A 27595-nucleotide genomic window follows, 5' to 3' on the forward strand; every position below is an offset into this window, starting at 1 on the left:
TCACACTCATCCCCCAACTGTTTCTTCTTTATTTTATGAAAATAGCTTCTATAACTATAGAGTATCCAATATTGAATGTGGCTTAGGAATTATTTAATGTAGTGCTTTTATATAATACATCACTCCTTGAAGACTGAGAAATATTTGCATGTTGTTCGAGAATATAAAAGTACCTGGTGACAGATCTGGGACTGAAATTCCAGCTTGAATCCCAATCCAATTTGTCTTCTTTTATGCCATGGTTTCTTGCCTCATCTTTTTGGGGGGGAAGATTTCATTTCACAAGTTAATTGATATAGCACATCTAAATTATGAATATATTCACGGTAATTTCATGCTACTTTTCACAGGATAATTTTAATATATCACATCTTGCAAGAGAGTAGGAGGTGAAAGTTTTTGTGAAGTTGGTCTTGGCAAAATGACGAAATCAGTGTTTGATGAATTTTGTAATGTGCAAGTGAGAAGTTTATTAGATTTCGCATAGAGGCAAGTATGGTGACCACTGAGTTGTTAAGTGGAGCACTAGGGACAGAGGTTAGTGAATTAGGACTTCTAGGGTAGAGAAATGTAATTTTATGGGGTATGAAGATGTTGGGTGGAGGTGTCCTATATTATTTCGAGGCTGAGATAGAATTTAAAATCTTATTTCAAGGGTTATCTTGGTTGTGGTCCAAGATAATTGAGAGCTGCACTATCCAATATGGTGGCCACTAGCCATGTATGGTACTGAGCATGTGAAATGTGATCATCTAAGCAGAACCATACTGTGAGTGTGCAAAGCTAGTGTAATATACACACTGAATCTCTGAGGAATATGAAAAATAATGTAAAATATCTCATTGATGCTTTTTTATTTGATTATATATTGAAATGATAACATTTTGGATATATTATGTTAAATAAAATATATTAAAATAAATTTATCTGTTTAGTTTTTTTTAATGTATCTATCAGAAAGTTTAGAATTATGTATGTGGTTTGCATTATATTTCTGTTGGATGACACTTGGTCCAGAGGATGTAACAGAGCACCAGATGGCTGTGGATACATAATTATGAGGGCAGCCCCAAGTCATTGCTTATTAGGAGGCAATTGCAATAGAATTTTCAGGCATTGCAGATAGCCTTGATATCCTAATAATGAGGCATATGGTGAAGAGATGATGATCGCAGGATAAGTTCATAAATCCACCATACGAGGTAATGAGAAATATGGTTTTATAGTCAAAAATCAAAAGAACAATTTTTTCTCTAAACTCACTATTATTGGTAAAATTTCTCTGAGAAGCAATGATATGTGAAGTGCTGAGGAAATATTCTGATTTATAGACTTTTCCTTAGGAAAGTTTACATCTACTGGGAAATAGGGGGAGTTTGAGTAAATGTTTAGTTTTGACCTTTGATTCTGTTCACTGTTGCCAAAAAGAAAAGAATAAGCATAAAGGAGGAGGATTGGGATGAGGTTGAACAGATCCCTGATTTCAAGAAATGTAGAATTTAGGAGTGGGGTTGGTGTGTTGGATATGCGGTACAATGTAGGTATGAAAGAAAACTTCTTTTGAAAACTTTGAAGTCTAACTTTCATATAGCAAAATGAACAAATCGGAAGTGTATAGCTCATTAAATTTTTGCACACATATGTGTAACTGCAACCTAGACCAAGATGCAAAACACTTCCATTTACTTTAGAAGTTTTCCTCTTGCTCCTTTCCAGGAAATACTACTGGCCCTCAATCCCCTTCCCACAGAGCTATCCACTATTCTGACTTATATTATCATAGAGTAGTTTTGTGTGTATTTGAACTTCATATAAACATTTACTCTATTGTTCCTGGCTTCTTTTCCTCAGCATAAAGCCTATTATATTCATCTACATGGCTGTATATGTAAATAGATTATTATTTTATATTTCTGTGGAATATTCCATTATATAAATATATAATTATTTAGCCTGTTAATGAACAGTTAGATGGTTTCAAGTTTTTATCTATTATTAATAAAGCTTTTAGAAATACTTTTGAACATATATTTTGGTTGAAGTGAACAAACGTTTCTTTTAGATTATACTTAGATGTGGATCTGTGGATCTGTTGGATAATAGAGTATCTTTCCGTTTCGCTTTTATAAATACTGCCAAACTGTTTTCAAAATAGTTTGATTAATTTACATTGCTATCAACAATGTCCAAGATTTCCAGTTGCTCTACATCCTTATTAACACTTGGTATTTTTATCCTTGTTTTATTCCATACCAAAAAAAATATATATTTTCATTCTGATATGTGTAGTGGAATGCCTTTTTGTTTTATTTTCCTGATGAGTAATGATGTTGAACAACTTCTGATATATTTGCATATTTTTATTATATTATATATTATATATTTCAGATATCTCCTCCTGTGAAGTAAGTATTCAAATCCATTTAAAAAATTGTGTTGTTAGTTGTTTTCCTATTGATTTGATGAAATTAAAAATACATATAGACATCCATATATGTGTATTGTGTATGTATATGTGCATTTATATACAACATATGTGTATCTATTGATAATATATACATACACACACATATATCTCTATTCCATCTCCATCTCTATCTCCATCTCTGACTCTCTATATCTACCTTTTCTCAGACTATGCTTTGCTTATTTTTAACGGTATCTTTTGATAGCTGATGTTCTTAATTTTAATGAAGTTTGATTTATCAACTTTGCCTTTTATAGTTCGTGTTATGTCCTATTTAAAAGATCATTAACTATTCCTTCTGAGGCCAGAAGAAGAGAAAGATGACATAGCAAACCCATGACAGTTGGCTCTGCCAACATTTTGGGTCTCCTGATCTTCTGGCTTCACCTCATGGGTGTATTACCTCTACCTCTATTTGGCTGATGCTTTGTAGGGGCAGAGCACTTGAGGCTGAAGTTTCTAGGATTACAAGTATTTTTAATTCAATAAACATGTATCTGTTTATTTCTCTATTTTATGTTTTTGAAAGAGTTTTAAGAAGATATAAACATACAATTAACTATAAATATTCAAAGTATTAATTTTGATATCTTTTGACATATGCACACTCATGAAACCATCACCAAAATTTTGTCCCTCCTGCCTCCTTCCACCACCAGCCCTTCTACTTTCTAGGCAACAACTAATCTGCTTTCTGTTACTCCTTTGTTTTCGTTCTCAAGATTTTTATGTAAATAGAATCATACAGTATGTATTCATTTTTGTCTTGTTTCTCCCATTTAGTATAAGTATTTTCAGTTTCTTCCATGCTGTTACAGCTATTAGTAATTAGTTGTTTTCCTATTGATTTGATGAAATTAAAAATACATATAGACATCCATATATGTGTATTGTGTATGTATATTTGCATTTATATACAACATATGTGTATCTAATATTCCGTTATATGAATATACTATCTTTGTTTATCTGTTTACTTGTTGATGGATATTTGAGTGGTTTTGGGGTTGTTTTTGGCTATCACAAACAAAACTTTTATGAACATTCATGTACAAGTCTTTGTATGGACATATCTTTTCATTTCTCCTGGATGATACATAGGAGTTTATAGGTATATTGATTATATTTGTGTCTGTTTGTTTCTGTTCTCTATATTCTATTCCTTTCATCTATCTGTCTTGACAATAATACCATACAGTTTGATTATTATAGCTTTATAATAATTTTTAAAATCAGTTAGTATAAGTCCTCTACCTTCATTCTCCTCTCTCAAAATTGTTTTGGTTATTTAGCCCTTAAATTTTCATATGAATTTTAAATCAGCTTGTAAATTCCTACAAAAGAACCTGCTGAGATTTTGACTGGGATTGTATTGAATCTGTGGATCTTTTGGGGAAGAACTGACATTTTACCTCCAGAAAACAAGTAGGAACACCCATTTTCTTACAGTCTCTCGAACATGGTATATTCTCAATTTTTTCAAATTTTCCAACCAGGTGGAGTCACTCTGTCTGACCCAAATTTGAAAAATAGTTTTTAAGTATTGTGATAATTTGCATTTATTTAATTTTGAGAAATGTGGGATATGTTTTCATGTATTCAATGATTGTTGTTATTACTACTACTCCTTATATGGACTGTCTCTTCATACCTTCTCCACTTTTCTGTTGGATTTTGATCTCAGTTTTTAGGAGGACTGTATATTAGGTATATTAGTTTTTTGTCTGAGGTATAAGTTGCATATTTTTTCCTAATTTGTGATTTGGCTTTTAACTTTTCTTATACTAAAATTTTTTAAATTGAATTTATTAATATTTTATTATTTCTGGTATTTAACTCATAGTTAGGAATGTTTTTTCTCCTTTCAGATTATAAAGAAAGTCATTCATTTTTTTCATAATGAATGTATGATTTTATTTCTTTACATTTAGATATCTGATCTTTTTAGAAATTTTACCAGTGTATGGTGTGAGAAATGGATCTAATTTTATCTTTTTCCATATAGCTATCCAGTTGTGCTACCACTATTATAAAAAAGTCCATCTTTTCCCCACTGATTTGACCTGCCACCTTCATTACATACTAAGTTTCACAGATACTTGGGCTATTTCTTGTTTTGCCCTTCTGTTCTATTGGTCTGTCAGTCTATTCAAAAGCCAATACCAGACTGCCTGAATTATAAAAGCTTTATAACATTTCATACCTTGAAAGCAACTTTTCACACAGCATTTGTCATTTTTAGGGTCTTCATGACTATTCATGTTTAAACGTAACCTTTATAATTAATCTGTCTAGCTCCAGAAAAAAAAAACTCGAAGGCATATTTATTGATTGCATGTTAAATTTATCAGTAAACTTAGGAGAATTAATGCCTTTGGAACTTGAGATTTATAATCATAAAGTGTGATAGGTCTTTCTATTTTTTCATGTCAACTTCAGTATTTTTTAATATTTCATTATTTTCTTCATCTATGCTTTGCACATTTTTGTTAGATTTATGTTTGGGGATTTTATTTTATTTTTGCTACTGTAATAAGGGTTCTACCTTTCCTTGTATCCTAATTATTGTTTGTATATATGAATCCTATGCTAATGTTATACTTTGTAATACAATTATTATTCGTAGAAGTTTTTTCATGGATCCTTTCAGGTTTTCCAAATATGTAATAAGATATTCTATAATTAAAGATAATTTTACCTTTTTCTCTCTGTTTCTTATGTCTCATATTCCTTTCTCATCTATAATTGCATTTTCTAGTACCTTTAATACAATGTTAAGTAATACTGGAGACTGTAGGCATCTTAGTTTTACTCCAAGTTCTAATTAGGAATGCCTCTACAGTTTTCAAATTAAGTAGATGGCTTTTAGACTGAGTTACATATATTTTGTATTATCTCGAAGTGTCCATCATTTCCTGATTCAAATAAATATTTTAAAAGCATGAATGGATATTGAACTCTGTCAACTTCTTTTCATCTTCCTTGGGATTTATTCCCTCAAAGTTTCCTTATCTTTCTTAGATCTTTAGTCTCTTTATCTTTACAGATTCTTCTACTTCTAAACATGTGGAAGCCTGCTTTACCCTTAAAAATTCCTCTTGATATTCCTTCTCTTTTCTTCCTTTTCTATACAAAATTAAGATGAGTTACCAGTATTTCTTTCTTCTCCACATTCACAGTCTCATGGCTATATTTTTGTATGTTTGTATGTAATTCTTGCCCATGTGTCCCTTTATATTCCAGTGTAAAAATGTAACACCCTTGTTCAGATGCACTTGTATTTTAAAATCTGATTCTTCTATGCCAAGGAGAACTTCATGTCTGATTTTCAGATATCCTTGAACTCTAGGTTCAGCTCCTGTTTATTATGTGACTTGATTACTTTCCTGAAATTTAGGTATGAGGCCACCACGTGGAGGGAATCACTCTGTCTGACATGAATTTAAAGATATTATGTTCAATTTTTCAATGTGTATGAAGTTTCAGTTACACAAGATGAATAAGTTCTAGAGATCTGCTGTACCAAACAGTGACTCCAGTTAACAATATTGTATTATACACTGAAAAAATTTATTAAGAGGAAAATCTGTTAAGTGATCTTAACACAATTAAAAAAGAATGAAAACACCTAAAACACAAAAACAAGGAACAGAATATTTAAAATTCCACTATATTCCATGTCATTTTTATGAGAAAATATATATCATTATTTAAGAAAGTAAAGTATAGGAAAAATTGCATCATCATTCAATTAACACTGTTTTAGAGAAAACTTTTCACAGCAACTGGGTATAATTTAACTCTTATATTCTCATTAGAATGAAGGAATTGTGGAATTATGAAATTATTATGGGATAAAATCATTCATATAGTGAATTTCTGCCTTAGCCAAAATAATAGAGAATATGCACTGTGATTCTTGACCTCCAAAAGTGAGGTGTCTTTAGAAAAATGTCACCACAGTTATGTGTGATTTTTTCCTGCTGTCCCTTCATGGCACATTACTGTTTCCTTAGAGCCAACGGTAATAAAGCATCGACTCCTCTCTCTCCTTCATGCATAGGTTTTAAACTCCATTGGGGCAGCTTCCCTGTCCTTTGATAACACAGCGTTTGGTAGCTTTGAAGCTTTCTAGATAAATTTGTTGAAACAGGTAATGTGACGAAGGCTTTGCCATGCTGAGAGTGTTAGGGCCCTAACCAACTGCCAGGTTCACAGATTGTACTGCTGAAACTTGTCATCGTCACAGAGAGCCAGCACAGGGACCCCACTCAGAGTCAGTCCTGTACTCTGCCTACAGCTCTGGAAAAAGAGGCTTCTGCTTCTGCTCCTAGGACAAGGAGTCTTTGTGGGATGTGAAATTCTGTGCAGAAGTCAAAATGTGCTCTATTTGTGAAACCTACATTTTCTTGTTGATTAAAGAACCCCCCCTCTGCCTAGGAGAGCATGTGAGGGGAGTTTCGTTGGGTTTCCAGTCAGATCTTGATATATACACATGAAAAGAAACCTTCTTTTAAATATTATCTTATGGCCACCGTTCCATAGACAGATGATTTTTCCTTTCTTCAGTTGGAGAGGAATATCTGGGCATGGCCTTGATTTGATATCATGGTCATTAGCTCAGAATTGTTTCCAGGATAAGGCAGGCTTTAATTTTTCTGCCATAACAGGAAAAAGTATATATGCTTAGGGAACCTCTCTTCCTATACCACCCAAGCCATTTTTCTTCTAGGACATAAGAGAGCAAAAACTGTGACTCTGTACTGCTGACACTAAGCTGAACAAGGAGGAGTGGCTGTGTGGCAGCATCCACTCTCTTTTTGTCCTTCTTCCTAATATGGAGGCCTGAAAACTGATGGCTTTGGGACTACTTCTTTTCCTAATTTGGTTCTGGGGTAGGGGTAATTGAAGCAATGGAGGCAGAGATCATGACGTCTCTAGGCCTCTCCCCAGTTCTCATTCCTTATTCAAAACGTAGTTTCTAAGCAACTTGGGAAATTACTGAACCTCTCTGAGCTGCTGATTCCCTGTTTTTGCTGTGAGGACCTACTGCATACTCTAGTTCAGCCCATACTGGACCATTAGCCTTCCTGAGCTGCTGACTCTGTTGGGGGGGTGCATTTTGCAAACCTGGGAGAGTATTCACAAGTGATAGAAAGAGACAGAAAGAGAGGCATTCCTACATTGCTCATCTTTCCCATGTTAAGACTAGTCATCCTCTTGTTAACAGCAATAGAAATTCTCATTTCTGAATCACAGCATTCATTTAGCCCGTAAAGAGGTTCTTCTCTCCAACTATAGAGATGACCCCTAAAGAGAATAGCTGTGAGAAATGTCTCAACAGCAACTACTTTATTTTTGTTTGTTTCAAAAAAGGACAAGAACTCCATCCCACACTCTTTTCCTTATTCTTAAAGCTTTGTTATTTTAACGGGGCTGATTTTTCTCCTCAACATCCTTATGAGCTTATTTCCTTAGAGCTCTCCTACTTCTTTGCCATTTCACTTAAAATGATAATGAACTCTGTATCCCATAGGAACATCACAAATTTGAAGTGCAAGACTCTTTTCTTCCACTTCTTTGTCATTAGATCACTATTTTAATATTGATCACTATTTTAATAGCCCCAGCACAAAGACATGAGAACTGCCTCACTCAGCCCAGCCCCACGACCTGGAGAGAGAATAACCTGATCATCGTTGCTTTAAGGTGCTAAGTTCTGGGATGACTTGTTCCACAAAATGGTAACTAGAATGGAAGGTGCCTGGGATAGATTTTTGCCCTTCTTCTGGTCACACTATATGTTCTGAACTATAGTTATTGTACAAAGTGGAAGAGATCTGTAGCCTACACTTGAAACAAATATTCACATTTCAAGGGTGGTGTTTCACTAATGGTTTGCATTTTTTTTTTTTTGTCTTGTAGATCAGAACTTTCTACAGTGATGGAAATATTCTCCATCTGTGTTCTTCAACATGGTAGCCACTAACCAACCACATGTGGTTAGTGAGAACTTAAAATGTGGCCAGTGTGACTGAGGAAATGGATTTTAAATTTCATTTACTTTTAATTATTTAAATTTGAAGAGCCACACGTGTTGCTGGCTACTTTATTGAACAGTCCAGCTCCTGAGGGGCCATTTTAGATTCTGTGTGCTCCTAATGTCAATTCTTATGTTCATTCTATTTCTGTTTCATTTAGTCAAGGAAATAATGACCTGATAAGCATGTGGTTTGTTCAAAGACCATTTAAGAGTTTGCTCTTGGCAAACAAAACCAAACTAAATGAAACAGCAAACCACCTTGCGAAACTAGAAAATCTACAGCTCTATTAAATCGGTGCGTGGGTACTAAGTGGCCGTGAAGGTCCTGAGGTTGTCTCATCAGAGGATCAAAACAGCCACCATCAGTCGAATGAGAAGGGGGCCCAGCCCCAGGTCCGCTGACTGAACCGTGAAAGCAGAGGTGGGTGTGGTTCTCTAAAGGACAGGAGTCCGCCCCCCTGTGCATGGATCTGTGTGTCTCGGGTCTGTTCTCTGCCAATGCTTGGTTTATATTGGGATAGATATTGGTGGTGTCATGGCCCAACCAGTGGCAATGGTCAATCTGTCTTTCTGTGACCACAACACCATGAACCATAGCATATGAGACATACCTCTTCTCATCAAAGTCCTTTTTATCAGCACCTGTTCATAGGCTGGTAGATTTTGTAGTCGTGAGCATTATGACTTTCCATCTGTATTTCTTACATACTTATCCTTTACACCATCCTGTATTTCCTCTCTCCTGAGGCAGATGCAAAAGCTGTTTCTTTTTCTTTGGATCAGGGAAATGCTTGCACCTCAGTTCACATCCTGGAACCAGGAGCTATACTGGTGGTTCTCAAAGGGCTTGCTAAAATGCAGATTTTAGGCCCTATTCACAGAATTTCTGATCCAGTAGGTCTAGAGAAAGACTCGAGAATTTTCATTCCTAAGAAATACACAGGTGATGCTTCTCCTGCTGCTCTGGGGACCAATCACTGAGAACCAGTATCTTCTACAGCAAAGTAGCAGCTATGCTGAGCTATCCTTTCAATACCTCATTTTCTGAGATGAAAACTCTGAGATTTTCCTTTCGAGTTGGAGAAATACTGACATATCAAGTGTATTTTATTTTATTTTTTTCATGATACAGTCTGAATTCTAAACATTTTTTTTCTAAAGAGTGATGGTTTTTAATTTTTCCTCAAATGTTTTTTTTCTCCCCCTTTCTTTTTGTACAAACTCCTGTATTCTTCATTTGGTTTCCTTTTCCTCAGTCTTGGATTGGGTTCTCCAGAAGACCTCGAGATGAAAATTCATGTGAAGGTGATTTGTTAGGAAGCATTCCCAGGTAAATCCAGTAGAGATTGCAGAGGTGAGACTGAGGAAGACTGAGAAAGTGTGTCTTCATGTGCCGCCACATAATGACATTTTGGTCAATGGTGGACCACACATACGATGGTGGTTTCATAAGATTATAATGAATTATAAGTACAAAATTTGTTTGGGATATTGAAAGAGAAGGCTTGATCTGACTGCAAAGTGAATTTGCTAGCTCTGGGTGGTGTGAATAGACAAGGAGGCTCAGCATGCCTCCGAAGGGCCAGGAGTTGTCAAGAGAGGGCAAGGAGCGGGCTTGGGAGGAGGGAAGCCGGGAAGCCTGCTTCTGAACACACATGCACACACACTTGTGTGCACACTCTCACTTCCCTTTCCTCCTTTTTTTTTAAAAATCTATCTTTCTTCTTTCCCTCTCCCTCTCCCCCTTTCCCTTCCTTCTCTCTTTTTTATTTTTCCTCACTTCATGCTTTATCTCTCTGTCTCTTTTGATTTCTGCTCTCCCTTTCTCTCTTCTTTTCATCTTTCTCTCTCTTCCTTTCTCCCTCTCTCCTCTTGATGCCTACTCTCCCTCCAATGGTGTCTCCCTCCAATGGTGCCTCCTTCCACAGCCCTCCCTGTACCTCACCAATGAGCACATGCACACGCACACATTTTATCTTTTATACTGTGTGTTTACTGTACCTTTTCTATGTTTAGGTGTGTTTAGATACACAAGTACTTAACATTTTGTTAAAACTGCCGCAGTATTCAATGCAGTAACATGTTGTACGAGCTTATAGCTCAGGAGCAATGGGCTATACCATATAGCCTAGGTGTGCAGTAAGCTAGACCATCTAGGTTTGTGTAACTGCACTCTATAATGTTCGCACAATGATGAAATCACCTAACAACACGTCTTAGAATGTATCCCTGTCATTAAGTGATGCGTGACTATAATATCAAGCAAGCCCTGATGATGAACAACTTTGGCTCCAGCTTGCATGGGGTCTTTGAAGACATTGCATGACATGCTTCAGAGTTGTCCTGAGCAGGGCCAGGCATCCAGAGTATTTATACTCTGAAAAATATCAATCATGGATTTAGGGGTTCTCCAGGGGTGTAATCTTCCTGGCACTCTGGGATTTCCTATGCAGGGAAAGCAGGCTCTGGCATCCTGAGCAGAGCTCTCTGGCAAATAAAAGTAGGTGCTAGCTGTTGGAGTTTGTGAGTGCATACTTGAAGCTGGTGTGCAATCAAAAAGAATAAGATCTGAGGGAATATGGGCTGAACACTAACAAGTATTTGGCACACCTCCCAACTGACAGAAGTGTTTCTATGTTATTGATATCACATTAAGGAGAGAAAAAAGCTCCATCTGAATCAGTCATTTGTCATTTGTCTCCTGAGCTTTTTTTTCCTAGCCATATTTTCTGCTCTTGATACATCATCAAGAACAAAATCTATACCAGAATTTATCTTTATCCTTATGCTCTATGTGTTGAGTGAAATTTTGATTTTACTCATTGTGAATAAATTATTTCCTCTTATAACAGAAGGGAAGAGGTCTATTTTGCTATTAGTGGTATCCTGGCTTCTTCTGCCTGTTTTCTTCACAGATGTGTAGAGCTGGAGCCAGTGAGTCTTTTCCACGTACTCTGATATTATTCCAATGCTGACAAAACTGGTGGGTTTTTAATAGCCCTCAATCTCCTGGAGGGATATTGGCAACTTCTTGCTGTTCCCAGCTCTCCTGTCTGGTGTCCCAAAGGTGTTTTGGAAGCAGACATTCCAACAGTCTATTCTTCCTGATGATTTAGGACTCATTTGTAGGGCTGCATTTCTGTCTATGCTGGATATTTTTATTTTTTTTCTGCAAGTCCCTTCTCTACATGTATCCATCTTGCTCTCTCCCCAGAAGTCCGACTAATATAGACTGCATTAGCAGACCCTTTTGCCTTCTCTTGTCAGTAAGCAATGTGGGAAAGAACAGAGTATTTACTCTTCTGGCCTCCTCTCTCTGGGACAGCTGTGGGCTGATACATCTGTTAAGAGTTATACTTAGGACGTGTCCCCTCCCCACACAGCTCGCTCTCTTTGCACTAACTCAAGCCTAGAAGTGGTAATGATGCCTCCTTCACTAGTCCTGGGAGGCCGAGCAGTCTATTATGATTTTCCTATACCCTACCCATACTTTGGAACTGGTTTCTGTTCTGTCTGGCTAACCAGATTATATAGGTTTGTTCTTCCCTGGGCATCTTGTGCATCCAGAAGGCCTAGCTGGTGGGATTTCAGATCAGTTTCCTAAATCCTTCTTTGGCATTCTTGCCTCCTCCACCTACCCATAGGACAGAGTCAAAAATGTAAGCTAAATATCATGAATGACAGTTACACATCTCTCTGCTTCACTTTTCTTACATAAATAATGACAGAGTTGAGTGTCTTGCTCTTTCTCTGAATTCAGGAGTGTTCTTCAAGTAGGAAGTGCTGATGAATTGTTCCAGAACAATGTTTACCTTTTCTCTTTTTGAAGTTGTTTGAGAAAGCAGTCTCTTCAAATAGCTCCCTTTTTGTTTATCTAAAGTTTGCATAGAATGACTTGGATGCTCAGAAGCAAGGCTGATAACTGACCAATACAGGGAAACAGCTGGGCTGAAGGGGAAATAGTCTTTGAGAAGTTGTAGTCTTCGCATTTTCTAGTTACTTTTTCAAGATGATTTGAAAAATAAATATTTTAACAGTGAAACAGTTCTGAACCATACTTGTGGAACTCTGGAAGCAAGAATTTAACATCCACTATGAGCATATGTGAGATTTGTGATTAGTTTATTCACTAGAGAAAACCTGATTTGAATAATTGATTCCCTCTCTCTGTAAATGGGCCAGTTATCACTGGCCAAAAGCAGGTGATGCCTCTAAAATTCTCCTTCCTTGCCTTAGAGAAATAAAAAATAGGAAGAATTCCTTTCTCTTTATCCATCTTTGTTCTTCTCTTCCTTAAGAAAGAAGAGTGACTCATTACTCCTGAAGCTGGAAGACTAAAACAAGGAATAAATGGCCCAGTCTCCTTAGGACTCTCTTTTTAGGACTGGTCTGTCCTCTGAACCAATATTTGTTTCCTCTTTAATATGTTTCTACCTGCTTGGTAGGAAAAGCCTGATGTTGTTCATTTCTCCTATGCCTGGGTTCATCACATTTATCTGGGGAATGCAGTGAGCATATTAGAGAATCCCACTGTGGCTGCAAAGCTAAGCTGTATCCTCCAGTTAAGTTTACTAGTACTAAAGCTGATCTTTCGATCTTCTTTTGTGAGGCTCCTGTGTCTCATTTCGCAATTAGTCCTCTATTGAAAGTGCAAAGATTAGGATGAGTAATCACCATCTTTAACAACCCCAACAATCTTCTTTCCTCCCTTTCATACACTCAGTGATTCAGCCCATAGTTTCACTTGCTTTTTCCCAAATATGTAGGCTTTACTGGGCTTCCAGGTTTTTTGTTTTTGGGGGTTTTTTTGTTTGTTTTCAGCCGGTCTACCTGCAATGCACTCTTCTATCCTCTACTGTCAACCCACTTATTATTCATGACTCATAACAATATATTTCTAGTATGTCATAAAACTGATAACACATTTTCTTAGTAACAATATAATAACAGTCTATAATGGGGCATGATTTCTGAGTAAAATTTTAAAGATATGGTCATTAATCTATTATAAAAGCAAAACTGCACCATATACTAAAACATGATTATTTTACATCAAAAACCAATTCTCTAATTTTATGAAATGTGCAACGAACCACTACCTGAATTAATTACCTAAGGAAAATCAATAAGCAATAATGTGCAATTAGATGGCCTGTAAAAAATAAACCTCTATCTATGAATAGTTATTTAAAAATAAGCTTCGTAATATTGACCACTTAAAACATAAATGTTATGTATGTAATATATTAAAAAGCATTTAATTAACAATGTTGTTAGCTTTAACAAACTTTTTTTAAAATCTGGAGATGAATTGACAGCCTTCATTATTTTATAAATTTGCCTTGAAATTTTTGATGTACTACACATATTAAGTAGATAGCTGTGTAATATATAAGACATGTTTATATTTATCCTGTTTTCATTAGAACAGGATAAATATAAACATATGTTTTCATATAACCTGGCATATTCTTTTAAGAAATAACTATTGTCATAAGATAAAATAGAAAAACTAATGATCGTTGATTAATACAATGGAATAATACACAGAAAAATCCCAAAGTACTACTCCATAAAACATGGATGAATCTATTTACTGACATAATGATGACCAAAATAAGCCAGAAAACAAAACATATGACATTCAAGAACAGGCGAAAGCAACCTATAAAAATAGAAGCCAGAATATGGTAATTTCTTGAGGATAGAGAGGTACTGTTGAGTGGAGAGGTGCATGAGGGAATTCTCTGAGATGCTGGAAGGATCTGTAGCATTGTCTGCATAGTGATTGCAGATTGTGTTGAACTAAAAATTTCTGCACTTCATGTATGTCATACATAGTGTAGGGTGAAGAAATGTATGTATGTTATAAATGGATTTATATAAAAGAATTCTAGGTATCATGGACTATGACCCCACTAAATGACACCTCTGCATAAAAATATTAAATCTAGATACATTTAAAGAAAAGCAAAACATTTACCTGAAGGTGTTGGAAAGTGAACAGAGCAGACAGACTCTGGTAGGGAATGAACAACCACTCTGAGGAAGAAAGATAGAGAGCAATACTACGTAACTTCCCATCTTTATAGCTTTTTCCCTAGCACTAAATATAGTCTTCATGGTGCCCATGTAGAAAAATTCACACTCTCTCTTGTGCAAGGAACCAGGTAAGTGAAGTCAAGAAATCATAAATACTAAAGAGAATTGGGGGATTCTGAAAATAAATGCGACAGAGAGAAAATCCCCAAACTAGATTCATCACATCTCTGATGAATCATAAATTGCACATGTGCAGAACAGACTCAAAGCAGTTCAGATAAAGACAAAATATCTGAACTGGTATCAGAGACACTGCCCAAGAAACAGAGTATACAGCTCAAGCCCAGACAAGACAAGAACATTACCTGATAAAAGAAGGGAAACATAACACATTGGGGGGGCAAGAGTGCCATCAGAAGCTTAGCACACTGCAGAAAAAGAACAGAAAAAGAAAAAAAAAACCAGATCCAGTATCTTCACTTAACATTCACAGTTCAAGATACGATCCAAAATTACCTGATATAGAACTAAGAAAATGGAAAAACAATGGTTTCAGACCACAAGATGAACTAGATGTTGGAACTAACAGATGAGAATTTTAAAAGCAGTTATTACACCTATTCTCAATAAGGTAACACAAAACATGTTTTTAATAAATGAAAATCTTAAGTGAGGAATGATAAATATCAACATATAAATAGAAACGCTAAAAAAGAACGTTCTATAATGGAAAGATACAACTTCTGAAATAACAGAATGGATGTACTTAACAGCTGAATGGACGTGACAAGAAAAGTCTAAGTAATCTTGAAGCTTGTCTAATAGAAATTATGTAATATGAAATACAGAGAGAAAGATTGACAATCATGAACAAAGTATCAGAGGTCTGTTAAAGTATATCAGATGGTCAAACATATGTTTAATTGTAACACCAAAAATATCTGAAGAATTAACCCCTCTGAATTTTCGAAATTTGATTAAAGACCGATATTTTTAGTATAAGATGCTAGGTGAACACCAAGCAGAACTCATATAAAGAAGCTATATGAAAACAAATCATACTGAAACTGTTAAAATCAAAGATGAAGAACTTTAAAAATAAACAGAAGAAAATAAAATATTGCATACAAATTGATAAAAGGCTAATTTCTCTCTAGAAAACACGGAAGCCCAAAGAAAGTATAGCAACAGATTTAAAGTACTAAAAGAAACACACATACACCATTAACCCAGAATTTTATATTTAGCAAAAATATTCAATAATGAAAGCAAAATAAAGACATTTTTAAGAGGAAAATGAGAGAATCCATTGCCAGTAGACCGGTAGCACCAGGAATTATAAACAAACAAACAAACAAAAAAATTCTTCAGGCTGAAGGAAAATGATATATGAAAACTTGAACCTTTAAAAAAAAGGAAAAAGAAGGACACCAAGAATGGAAAATATCTGAATAATATCTGGGTATATATCCAAAAGAATTGAAAATAGGATCACAAAGAGATATTCACATACCCATCTTCATTGCAGCATTATTTATGATAGCCAAGAGATAGAAGCAACTTAAATGCCTACCAACAGTTGAATGGATAAAGAAAATGTGATATATACACTCAATGGAATATTTTTCAGGCTTAATAAAGAAGGAAATCCTATCATAAGCTACTACATGGATGAAACTTGAGGACCTTATGCTAAGTGAAATAAGCCAAGCACAAAAAGACAAATATTGCATAACTCCATTCATATGAGGTACTGAGACTAGTCAAATTCATAGAGACGGAAAATAAAATGGTGGTTGCCAGGGGCTGGCAAGAGAGGAAAAGGGGAATTGTTGTTTGGCAGATATAGTTTCGGTTTTGCAAGATAAAAAAGTTCTAGGGGTCTGTGACATAAAAATATGCACGTAGTTACCACCACTGTACTGTACACTTGATAGTTAAAATGGTAAATTTTCTGTTATATGGTTTTGACCACAATAAAAAACGTTATTTTTATTTATGTTATTTTCTCTCAATGTTAGAAATCACATTACTGTTTAAATAAAATTATTATAACATTTTATTGAGGAATTTATGATATATGTAGATGCAATATATATATGCATATATAACAAATATAACATAAATGATGGTTGATGTGCATGTATGTCTTGCAAGATTTCTATAATTTACATGAAATAGTACATTACTAACTATAAAAAGACTGGATGGTTAAGCTGGTATATTGTAATTAGGCAACCACTAACGAATTAATGCAAAGAAGTATTGTTTAGAAAATCAACAGAAAAGTTAAAATCAAATTGTAAAAAGTCTGTAAATAAAATCCAGGAAAAGAGAAACAGAGGTACAAAAAATAGAGCAGACAAGTAAGTATAAAACAAAACTAAAACAGAAGAGCCAAATCAAAACATATCAATAATTCCATTAAACCTTAATTAGTTAAACACTTCGATCAAGAAAAGGAGATTGTTATGTAGATTTTAAACAAATAAACAAATATAATAATAAGACCCACCTATATGCCATGTATTAGGGACACTTTAAAATATAAATATGATTGAAAACATTTATCCGTAAAGATATATGAACCCCAATGTTCGCTGAAGCATTATTCACAGTGGCCAAGACATAGAAAAAAATGAAGTGCCCTTCAATAGATGATTGGATCAAGAAGATGTGGTACATATATACAATGGAAGATTATTCAGCCATAAGAAAAGACAACATCCTGCCATTTGCAAGAACATGGACGGATTTTGAGATTATCAGGCTAAGCAAAATAAGTCAGACAGAAAAAGTTGAGAACCATATGATTTCACTCATATGTGGGATATAAAACTGAAAGCAACAAATGAACGAGACAAACAAACAGAGACTCATGAACACAGACAACACTTTAGTGGTTACCAGAGGGAAGGGGGAAGGGGGAAGGTAGAAAAGGGTAAAAGGAATCAAATATATGGTGACAGGAGAAAATTTAACTTTGGATGGAGAACACACAATGGAATATACATATGACATATTATTGAATTGTACACTTGAAACCTATATAATTTTATGAACCGATGTCACCTCAATAAACTTAATAATATAATAAAAGATAATAATTGGTGGACTGGTAAAGATGGCGTAGAAAGCAGAGCCTATGCATGCCTCCTCTAGTGACCACACCAAAATTATAACAGAGCTACAGAGCAACCAGCACACAGAGTTGCCTGAGGTCTGGCTGAACAGAATCCCACAACTAAGGACAAAATAACAGGTCACCTCAAACCAGTAGGAGGGGCAGAGATGCAAAATGGCCCAATCCCACAACTGTGGGTGGTGATCGAAAATCAGAAGGGCTATCACCCTCTTGAAGAGCGAGGGGTCTCCACCACATACTTGGCTCCCCAGCCCAGGGCTCCAGAGCCAGGAAGAGAAGTCCCCACAAACTCTGACTGTGAAAACCAGCAGATTGTGGCTGAATGAGACAGAAGGCAGTGGAAGGTGCAAAAATTCCTCTTAAAGGGCCAATGCCCAGCTTTACTCATTGACGGACTCACTCTCTCTGAGCTCCAGTGCTGAAACAGCTGGTCAAGGGGCACCAGGGACATACAGGGAGGCACTGAGTTATCAGGCTTTGGGGCAAGAGCTGGAGGGGTAGCTTTCTCCCAGACAGAAGTACAGGTATAAGCCATTGTTCCTTGGTTGAGCCCTCCTCCTTCCCAGACTGCAGATGTGAGCGCCACTGCCTTACTGAGTTGCAATCAATCTGGATAACACAGGTCACCCTGCCCAGGAGATTTACTGAGACTCTGCCCTTCTCAATTTGCAGGCCCACCCAAGCTGCTTCCAGTGGTTTATTCCATACAAACGGGCTGTATTGGCTCCTGCTATGAACTTTCATAAAATCTTCCCTGCCTCTTTGGGCCTTCCCTTGTGAATCCCTTAGATAAGACCCCCATGCAGCTTACCAAAGCCCTACTCTTTAGGTTTGAATTGACCAGTCTGGCCTTAGTCTGGGTACCCCAAAGCACTCTACCCATAGGTTGTAATAAAGGTGTGCTCCAGATCCTAAAGCTCTCTCACTTTCTGCATTCTGCTTTGACCTTCTTGTGTAGTCCCTTGAGGCATGCCTTGTACTTATTTCAGGACATAAGTAATAAACTTCTTTATTTCAATTTCTCTTGTCTGTTGTTGAAACAAGGACTTACCATCTAACATCCTGTGCTCCACTTAGCAAATGTTAATTTTTTAAATTAAATATATTAGGGTAACGAATATTAATTTAAAAAGGCATAACAATACAGAATATGTTCTTTGAGCTCCAGTGCTGAAGCAGCTGCTCAAGGGGCACCACAATACAATTAGATTATAAATCAGCAACAATAAGATAATATGGAAACCCTTCAAATTTTAAAAATTAAGCAATGTACTTCTAAATAATAATTGGATTTTTTTTATATTCCCAGAGAAGCTGGAACATTTTTAGAACTTAAAGATCATGAAATTATATATATCAAATTATATATATCAAAAAATTATATATATCAAAATTTGAAATTATATATATCAAAAGTTAAGTAGTGCCTAGAGGGAAATTTATGGCTTAAATGCTGCTATCAGAAAAGAAGGTATTAAATAAATGATCCAAGTTTCTACCTTGAAAGCTTTTGAAAAAAGAGTACAAATTAAACCCAAAGTAAGCAGAAAGAAGAAAAAAAATCAACAGAAATCAAAAAAACAGAAACAGAAAACCAGCAGAAAAAGAAAATGAATATAACCAAAAGCTATTCTTCGAAGAGATCAATAAAATTGATAAACAGCTACCCAGACTAATCAAGAAAAATAATAGAGAAGATATAAATTATCAATATATGGAGATCCTATAGACACTAAAAAATCATAACATCGTGCCATTAAGTTAGACAATATAGAAGGAAGGGACAAATTTCTCAAAAGACTCAAGTTACCAAGACTGACCCAACAAAGAAACAGAAAATATGAGTAGTTCAGTAACTGCAAAAGAAATTGAATTTTAACAGAAAGTCTTCCCACAAAAAACTTGGGGTCAAGCTGCTTCATAAGCTAATTCTATCAAACACTCAAAGTCAAAATAATTCCAACTCAACACACGGTCTTTCAGAAAATAGAGGAAAGATTACTTCTCAGCTTTCTTAGGATGCCTTTATTACCTTGAAACCCAAAGACATCACAAGGAAACACAGATCAATACCCTTTATAAACAAAAATATTTAAATCTTTAATAAAATATTAGCAACTTGAATCCAACAATATGTAAAAACGTAATATTTCAAAATAGAGTTTCTCCTGAGAATGCTTTTTTGGCTTAACTTCTAAACAACAAACATGTAATTCACTATATTTATAGAAATAAAGAGGAAAAACCATATGACATCTTCAAAAGATAGATAAAAAGCATCTTAAAAAAGTCCTTTTTTTCATACCCTTGTATCATACCCTTTTATGATATAAATTTTCAGAAAAGAACATCTTCATTGAGAAATGTATAGCTGACATATTTAGTATTGAAAGACTCAATATCTTCTAAGATCAGAAATAAAGCGAGTGTATCTATACTTCTCATTTCTATTTAACATTGTACTGAAGTTCTATAATAAGACAAAAAACAAATACTTGACAAACATATCAGAAAGAAAGAATTAAATCTGTTCTTATTTGTGGATGACTAATCACATATGTAGAAAACATTAAAGAATCTACAAAAAGTAATACAACTAATAAGTGAATGAGTTTCACAAAGTCTCAGGATTTACAGGTGATACAAAAATCTCTTATATTTCTGTATATTAGCAATGAATAGTTAAAAAAACACAATTTTCAAAATTCCAATTACTAAAGAATAAATTTACTAAAAATACTAAAGAATAAATTTACTGAAGATGTTCGACAAACAAAGCATTGCAAAGGGAAATTAAAGAATGATTGTAGCTTTATACCATGCTCATGGACTAAAAAACTCAATATTTTTATGATGGCAATCCTACTCAACTTAATCTATAGATGCAAATGCAATCCCAGTCAAAATTCTAACAGGCTTAAAAAACCCAACAAGTTTATTTTAAAATTGATATGAAAAGGTCTATTATAGTGAAAACAATTTTGAAGAGGAAGAACAAATTTGGATTTCTACTACTTGATCTCAAGACTATAGTTACAATAATCAAGTAATAGACATATAGATAAATAGAACAAGACAATGCAAAAAATAAACCCATATTTGCATAGTCATTTGATTTTGACAATGGTGTAAAGGTAATACAATGGAGGAAAAGATACCATTTTCAACAAAGGGTGCTGGAATAACTGGATATCTAAACGGCAAAAAATAAACCTCAGCCATTTCTCACTATTTGTACAAATTAACTTAAAATGAATCATTGTCTTAAATGTAAGAGTTAAAGCTTTTAAATTACTAGAAGAAAACATATAAGAAATTCTCATAATGAGTTAGGCAAAGATTTCCTAAACATAAACTAAAAAGAAAAACATGTCAAAAGGACTCCATTAAGATTGTTATGTCCACTCTTACCTTACCTCTTAAGAGGGTGGAGCATTATTTTGTGGCGAAACTGATCAGCCCAAAAGGAAAGAGCTGGATCTGAAGGGTAGGAGTTGCCTAATAATACAGCCTACACAAAACAAAGAAGGCTAAAGTCCTGTTAACCAATCTGGCCAAAGCACATCAGTGTCTTGTTAGTTTAGGACACTTTTAGTTTCAAGGAAAGAGCCAAGGATCACTAAACAGTTTTTTGTTTGTTTGTTTGTTTGTTTGTTTGTTTGTTTTGTAACATGAAAAGAGATTTGATGAAACAGAATGTTGAGGCAGTTGCTGTACCACACAGCTCTGTTTTTGTTGTAAATCCCTCTAACATATATGATATGCTGGGGAAAAAGAGATTGTTTCTAGATTTTTGATTGAAATAGTCTGGAAATGATAACTTAAGTGATCTTTCTCACAGTTTTTTACTCCTTCTTAGTTGGTCTCCAAAATACAGTTTGAGACAAGGGTTTTCAAACTGTGGGCCACAATTCAAAAGTGAACCATGCCAGTAACTCATTGGGGCAGAACTCTTGGGAAAATGCCAGGGACAACAACAAAAGGAGGAAACCTGCATCTATGAACTTAATCATCAGATCCAAGTGACGCACCAGCATAATCCCTGTGGTGAAGCAGCAGGGTAACCTGTGAGCATGTGCTGTCTGTGTAAGTGACATGATATTGCTGAGTGTGGGCATGCAGAGCAGTCAGAATGGGCAGAATGAGGACACAATGGCTTCAGGCAGCTAGCTCTGAGTAGAGAGTGTCTGCATTTCCAGCCTTGGGAGTATCTGGTCTAGGAGCAAGAGATGATTCTCTAAATGACATGTCAGGCTAGTGGCCAGGACACTGCTAAATATAGGAAGGAGGCTTGATTGTGGATGAGACTCAAGTGATAATGGGCCAGGCTGCTTTTCTCTAAGTAGGTGGAGCCTGGTGGCTTTATACTGCCCTCTCATTAATGAGGAGTGTGGCGCAGAGGGGTATAGGAGAGTGAGTTGGGAGAGGGAGTGCTGCGAGGCCACCCGTTTAATTGGTGTTGAATGTAGTTTGAGTTTACTTAAATGCATTGAAGGTCTTCATTTTGTTGTTTGGGTGGGATAGAAGAGCCAAAACTTGACCAAGACATTTACTCCAGCAAGGTCTTTATCTCCATGACAGATTCAATTCTCATTCCTGATTTATTCTTCCAAACTTCTCTGCATTTGGTATTGAATATTACTCCCTGCCACATGTCTTTTGCCAAAATATTTTAATCAAATTACTATTCCTTGTGAGACCCCCCAAAATCCTCTAGAAAAGTTAGAAAATGCATTAAATGGTAGAGTAATGGAAGGACCATGAACATTGAAATTTAGAGGTAAAAGATTTTCATAGGATGCACTGATACATTAATTTCTTACTATGTGACTTTGGGAAAGTCATATATACTCCAACTTCATTATCTGTAAAATGGAAAAATGATACAGTCTCAAAGGTTTGTGAGGATTGATCAAGATATGGTATATGTGAAGGGGCTTCGTAAACTATAGAGTGCAGTATAAAAGTCAGTTCTTGCCTTAACTGTAGGCTCAGCCAGTTTGAGAAATGGAGAAGAAGCCACTGGGAAAACACCTGTGTAAAGGTCACCTTGGTGTTCCAGACTCTCAGGCCTATAGCCAGTTCAGTTCTCAGCAGCACTAACGGGTTGCCTAGACTAGGGATAAGTCTGGTGAAGTGATCATTAGTGACTGAAACCTTGGCTTAAGAGTAAGATGGTGCCATGTTACTTCCGATCACCTAAATCAGACAAAGACAGTGCTAGAAAAAATATATAGACCAATATTCTTCATGAATTTATATGCCAAAAAAATAATAATAATAATCAACTGAAAACAATGGCAAATAATATCTGACATAATACAAAAACAGTTTTATACAATTTTGAAGTGGAGTTTAACCCTAGGAACACAAGGTTGATTTCACATATGAAAATCAATTAATGTGATTCACCAAATTAACCAAATAAAAAAGAAAATCAAAAAAATTAACTGAATAAGTGTAGTGAAAGCATTAGACAGAACCCAACATCTATTCATGATAAAAATCTAGGAATAGAAGGAAATTTACTCAACCTGATAAAGGGCATATATAAAAAAATCATTATTAATTAGTGTAAAGCTTTCCTTTAATATCAGAAATGCATCAAGGTTGACATCTCCAACTGCTCATATGCAACATTGTAGTGGAGGGCCTACCAAGTTCTACAAAGCTAGAAAAATTAAAAAGTATCAATTGGAAAGAAAAGCTAAACAGATAATGTTCTACATAGAAAAGATCCATGAATCTACAGAAAAGCTTCTAGAATCACTAGGAGAGTTTAGTAAGGTTAGAGGAGACAAGCTCAATACAAAAAAATAAAATAAAATAAATGTGTTTCTATATACTAGTAATAAGCAATTAGAAAAAAATAGCACCATGTACAACAGTGCCAAAAGCATGAAATTCTTAGCAAAAATTTAATAAAATATGTGTGAGCCTGGTACACTGAAAACAATGAAACATTGCAAGAGAAATGAAATAGTCCTAAATTAATAGAAAAACATGCCATAATCATAGAAAGGAAAAATAAAAAATCTCCCTAAATTGATCTGTTGAGTCAATGTACTTGCAATCAATATCCCACTATGATTTTGCAAAAATTGACAGGTTGTATCTATAATTTATATATAAATGGAAAGGATCTAGCCTAAACAAAACACCCTGGAAAAATAAGAACAAACTTGGAGGATTTACACTATTTGATTTCAAAATTTATTCTAAAGATTCTACAATCAAGACACCGTAGTACTGGCATAAAAATAAGAGTATAGATCAGTGGAATAGAGTAGCGGCTTTGGAAATAGACTTACACGCATATGGTTAATTTATTTTCAACAAAGTTACCAAAGCAATTCAATAAAGAAAAGTCTTCAATAAACGATGCTGGACAATTGGAAATCCATATAATAACAAATGGACTAAAAGAGGGTTTGTCTAAATATAATATTTAAAACCATCACATCTTTAGAAACAGGAGAAAATCTTTCTCATTTTGTGTTAGAGAAAGTTTTCCCTAAGACAAATAAAGCTAAAGCAAACAAAGCATGAACTCTAAAAAATGTTCATAAACTGGATTTCAACAATGTTAAATACTTTTTCTCTTCAAAGACTGTTAAAAATAAAAAATGCAAATCAAAGATTAGAAAATATTTATAAAATATACACCCAATAAAAGACTTATATCTAGACTATATAATTTATGAATCATAAAAATACAAATAAATTTTACATATATATATTTTACTTACAACTTAATTTGAAAATGAAAAAGAATCCTGTTGGCTGCGGAGGTGAGGCAGGGCGAGGTGAGGTGGGGGCGGGCGGACGCGGAGGGTCAGTGTTTTCCACAGAGCCGGGGGAGCAAGACCCTGGACGCGTTTCTCTCAGAAAAGGAAAGGAAATGGAAAGGCCCATTCTACTTCATCCAGGGTGCAGACCCACAGTTTGGACTGATGAAGGCCTGGTCCACTGGAGACTGTGACAGCGATGGAGATGAGTGGGGGCAGGAGATCCATCTAACTGAGCAAGCCCTTAGGCCATCAGCAGGCTGAACCCTGTTGTTTTGTGTGGCGACCTCATCCGTTCCATGCCTGTGACGCTCTGGCTAAAGGAGCAGACAGAGGACCTACAGAGAGTGCTCAGGAAAGTGGACAGCGAGATCCTGCTGGTCCTTGTCAGCCGCAACCATGATGTGGGCAATGTCCCCACCCCTGAGACCACTGCGGAGTTCTAGCAGACTTGGTGATATGACTATTTCAACTTCTGGGTCGGGAGCATCCTATTCCTCATCCTCAACTCCCAGTTCCTGTATGATGCCTCCAGGTGCCCCGCCTTGAAGCAGGCCCAGGCCCAGTGGCTAGACCTCCAGCAGCTGAGCATCATAGGGCAGCAGAAGTGCCATCGTCTTCCAGCAAATCCTGCCGTTCCTCCAAAGCATCGACAAGAACGACTACTTCAATCTCACCAAGACCGTTCAGAGGGAAATGACAGACAAGTTCGCCAAAGCAGGTATCAAAGCTGTATTCTCAGGCCACTACCACAGGAATTCCGGGGGGCATCTGCAAGAACCTTGACTTGGTGGTGTCGTCTGCCATTGGATGTCAGTTAGGCAGATACCCATGGGCTCCAAGTCATGGTGGTCCCTGCTGAGAAAAATCACTCAACAGTACTATAGTTTAGATGAGTTGTATGAGAAAGGAATAGAAGTTGACCTGATGGATTTGATGAAGACAAAATGATTGCTGTTTATGATTCATTTACAGTTTCCTTCCACTATTTTTTTGTTTTGTTTTGTTTTGTTTTATTGTGAAAAACACCAGCTGTACACAACCACTTATTGACTATAAAAGTATGCCAGGCAGATTTGTGAATTTATGTCCTTTTGCATAAATCAGAGAGCTGGGTCCTATCCTAAATTATATTTGAAATAGAACTGCTCTCCCTTTCAAAAAGAGAAGAGGGTGGGTGTTGGAGCCTGGGAATATAAAAATTAAATGATATTGGAATATCTCTGTATGGGTGTTTGAGTAAAGCCCTCTAATGATGTGTTCTCTGCTTTTGAATTAAATTATTTTCAATTAGCATATGGTGAAATGTCTACCTGTGGACCTTAGTCCCAAATCGATATCCAAGTCCAATCTTTCATTAATTCCTTGAACAAATTACATCTTTGTTAAATGTAGTCATGACTCCCATGCTTGGCAAAACAAAGGTCATCTCCTTTCCCTTCTAACAAAACAACAATGTGCCCCATGGCCAGAGCCAGGTAGACTCATTTTAACAAGGAGCTGAGTAGCCAACATTTGCTGTTAAATTCTGAGACTTCTGTGATTGCTGATGATGCAGTTAATACAAGTCAAAGTTTTAGGTGGCCTTCTCGATGATTCGAAAAGTAACTTTGCACGTAAATTAGCCATGTACAGAAATCTCATCCAAGGGACTAGAACCAGAGCCGCCTCCTCTGCAGTCGCTCAGCAGCATGTTCTGAGTTTATTCACATTCACGTTTGATGCTTCAGTGACTCTGCAGGTCGGTGTCCTCATATAATCAGAGTGACCCCTCCATTTGTGAGACTCTTTACTGTGTGTCTACTTGAACAGAAAAAGTGGGATCGATGCAAAGTTCTCCAAAGAAACAAAGACAAAATTCCAGAGCAATGGAGCATGGATGGCTAAACTCAGCATTATTTTCATGTAATCCGTGTTGCTTCATCTTCTCTGTAGCTCCTGACCACTGTCTTAGTTCATCTACATAGCCTTTTCCAGCAGTTATCTCAGTGGACAAAGAACCTAGGTACTTCCAATCCTGCCAGGAACATCTCACAGCCTTACACAGTAGCACTCAGCCATCCAAAAATGCCTTTAACAGCCAACTGGTTACAAATGAACTGCAAAGTCCATTAATATGAAAGACTTGTTAAAAAGTTTATGCAACGTAGCAAAACCATGAGAAATTAAGTAGAAAGATAATTAGATATGTAAATTCATGAGAAAGACAAAAAGTTAATTATAACACAGATCAGTGACACATTGTAGCCCATTGTTATGTGGCAGAAAAAAATTAAAATTTTTTAAAATTAGAAAAGAAAGAAAATGGAAGATTTGCACACACACTTCATTAGAGAAATGCACATTAAAATTAAATGAAATACAACTACACACACATTAGATGGTTTAAAGTGACAAAATTAACAATACAAGTGTCGGCAAGGATTTGAATGAGATGGAACACTCATCATAGGAATGTTTTGAAAACAATTTCCAGCTTCTTATGAAATTAAACTTATATTTACTATGCAACCTGCTAATGTTACTCCCAGATATTACCCAAGAGAAATGAAAGCAAGTTTTTCTGGTCTGATTTTATAGTTTTTTATGTGTTATATAAAAATTTTTTAAATTTATCCTTAAATATAGTCTTTTGTGTGCCACTTAACAAACTAGAATACAATAATATGAAAAAAATCATAGTGTGAGAAACAACTCAAATTTTAAAGGATGATAACTCAATAATAAAAATTAAAATACATAGGGTAAAACTTAAAGGTGATAAAATCTCTCAAAAGTATAGAAAATGGTCAAGGAGATAGAAAAGAGAAGGATAACTTGTATACCAGATTAAAGAAACACTCTGAATGAAAATGAAAATACCCAGTCTACGGCCATGCCACCCCGAACAAGCCCAATCCTGTCTGATCTCGGAAGCTAAGCAGGGTCAGGCCTAGTTAGTACTTGGATGGGAGACCACCTAGGAAGACTAGGTACTTTAGGAGTAAAAAATAAAAAAATAAGGGATTGAAATGGACAAGGTCCAATTTCTTTGGCGAGTTGCCTCACCAAAAAAATTAAAAATAAATTTAAAAAAATAAAAGAAAATGAAAATACCCAAACACATTATT

At 35.6% G+C, this 27595-nt stretch overlaps 2 pseudogenes; both read left to right on the top strand.

The window, feature by feature from the left end:
* The first annotated feature begins 421 nt into the window (after positions 1-421).
* On the top strand, positions 422-25436 carry LOC120610540 (serine/threonine-protein phosphatase CPPED1-like; annotated as a pseudogene).
* Positions 25437-27350: 1914 nt separating this feature from the next.
* Positions 27351-27469, top strand: LOC120610587 (uncharacterized; annotated as a pseudogene).
* Positions 27470-27595: the final 126 nt, after the last annotated feature.

This window comes from Pteropus medius, unplaced genomic scaffold (assembly GCF_902729225.1).
Source record: "Pteropus medius unplaced genomic scaffold, Ma_sr-lr_union100, whole genome shotgun sequence".
NCBI lineage: Eukaryota > Metazoa > Chordata > Mammalia > Chiroptera > Pteropodidae > Pteropus > Pteropus medius.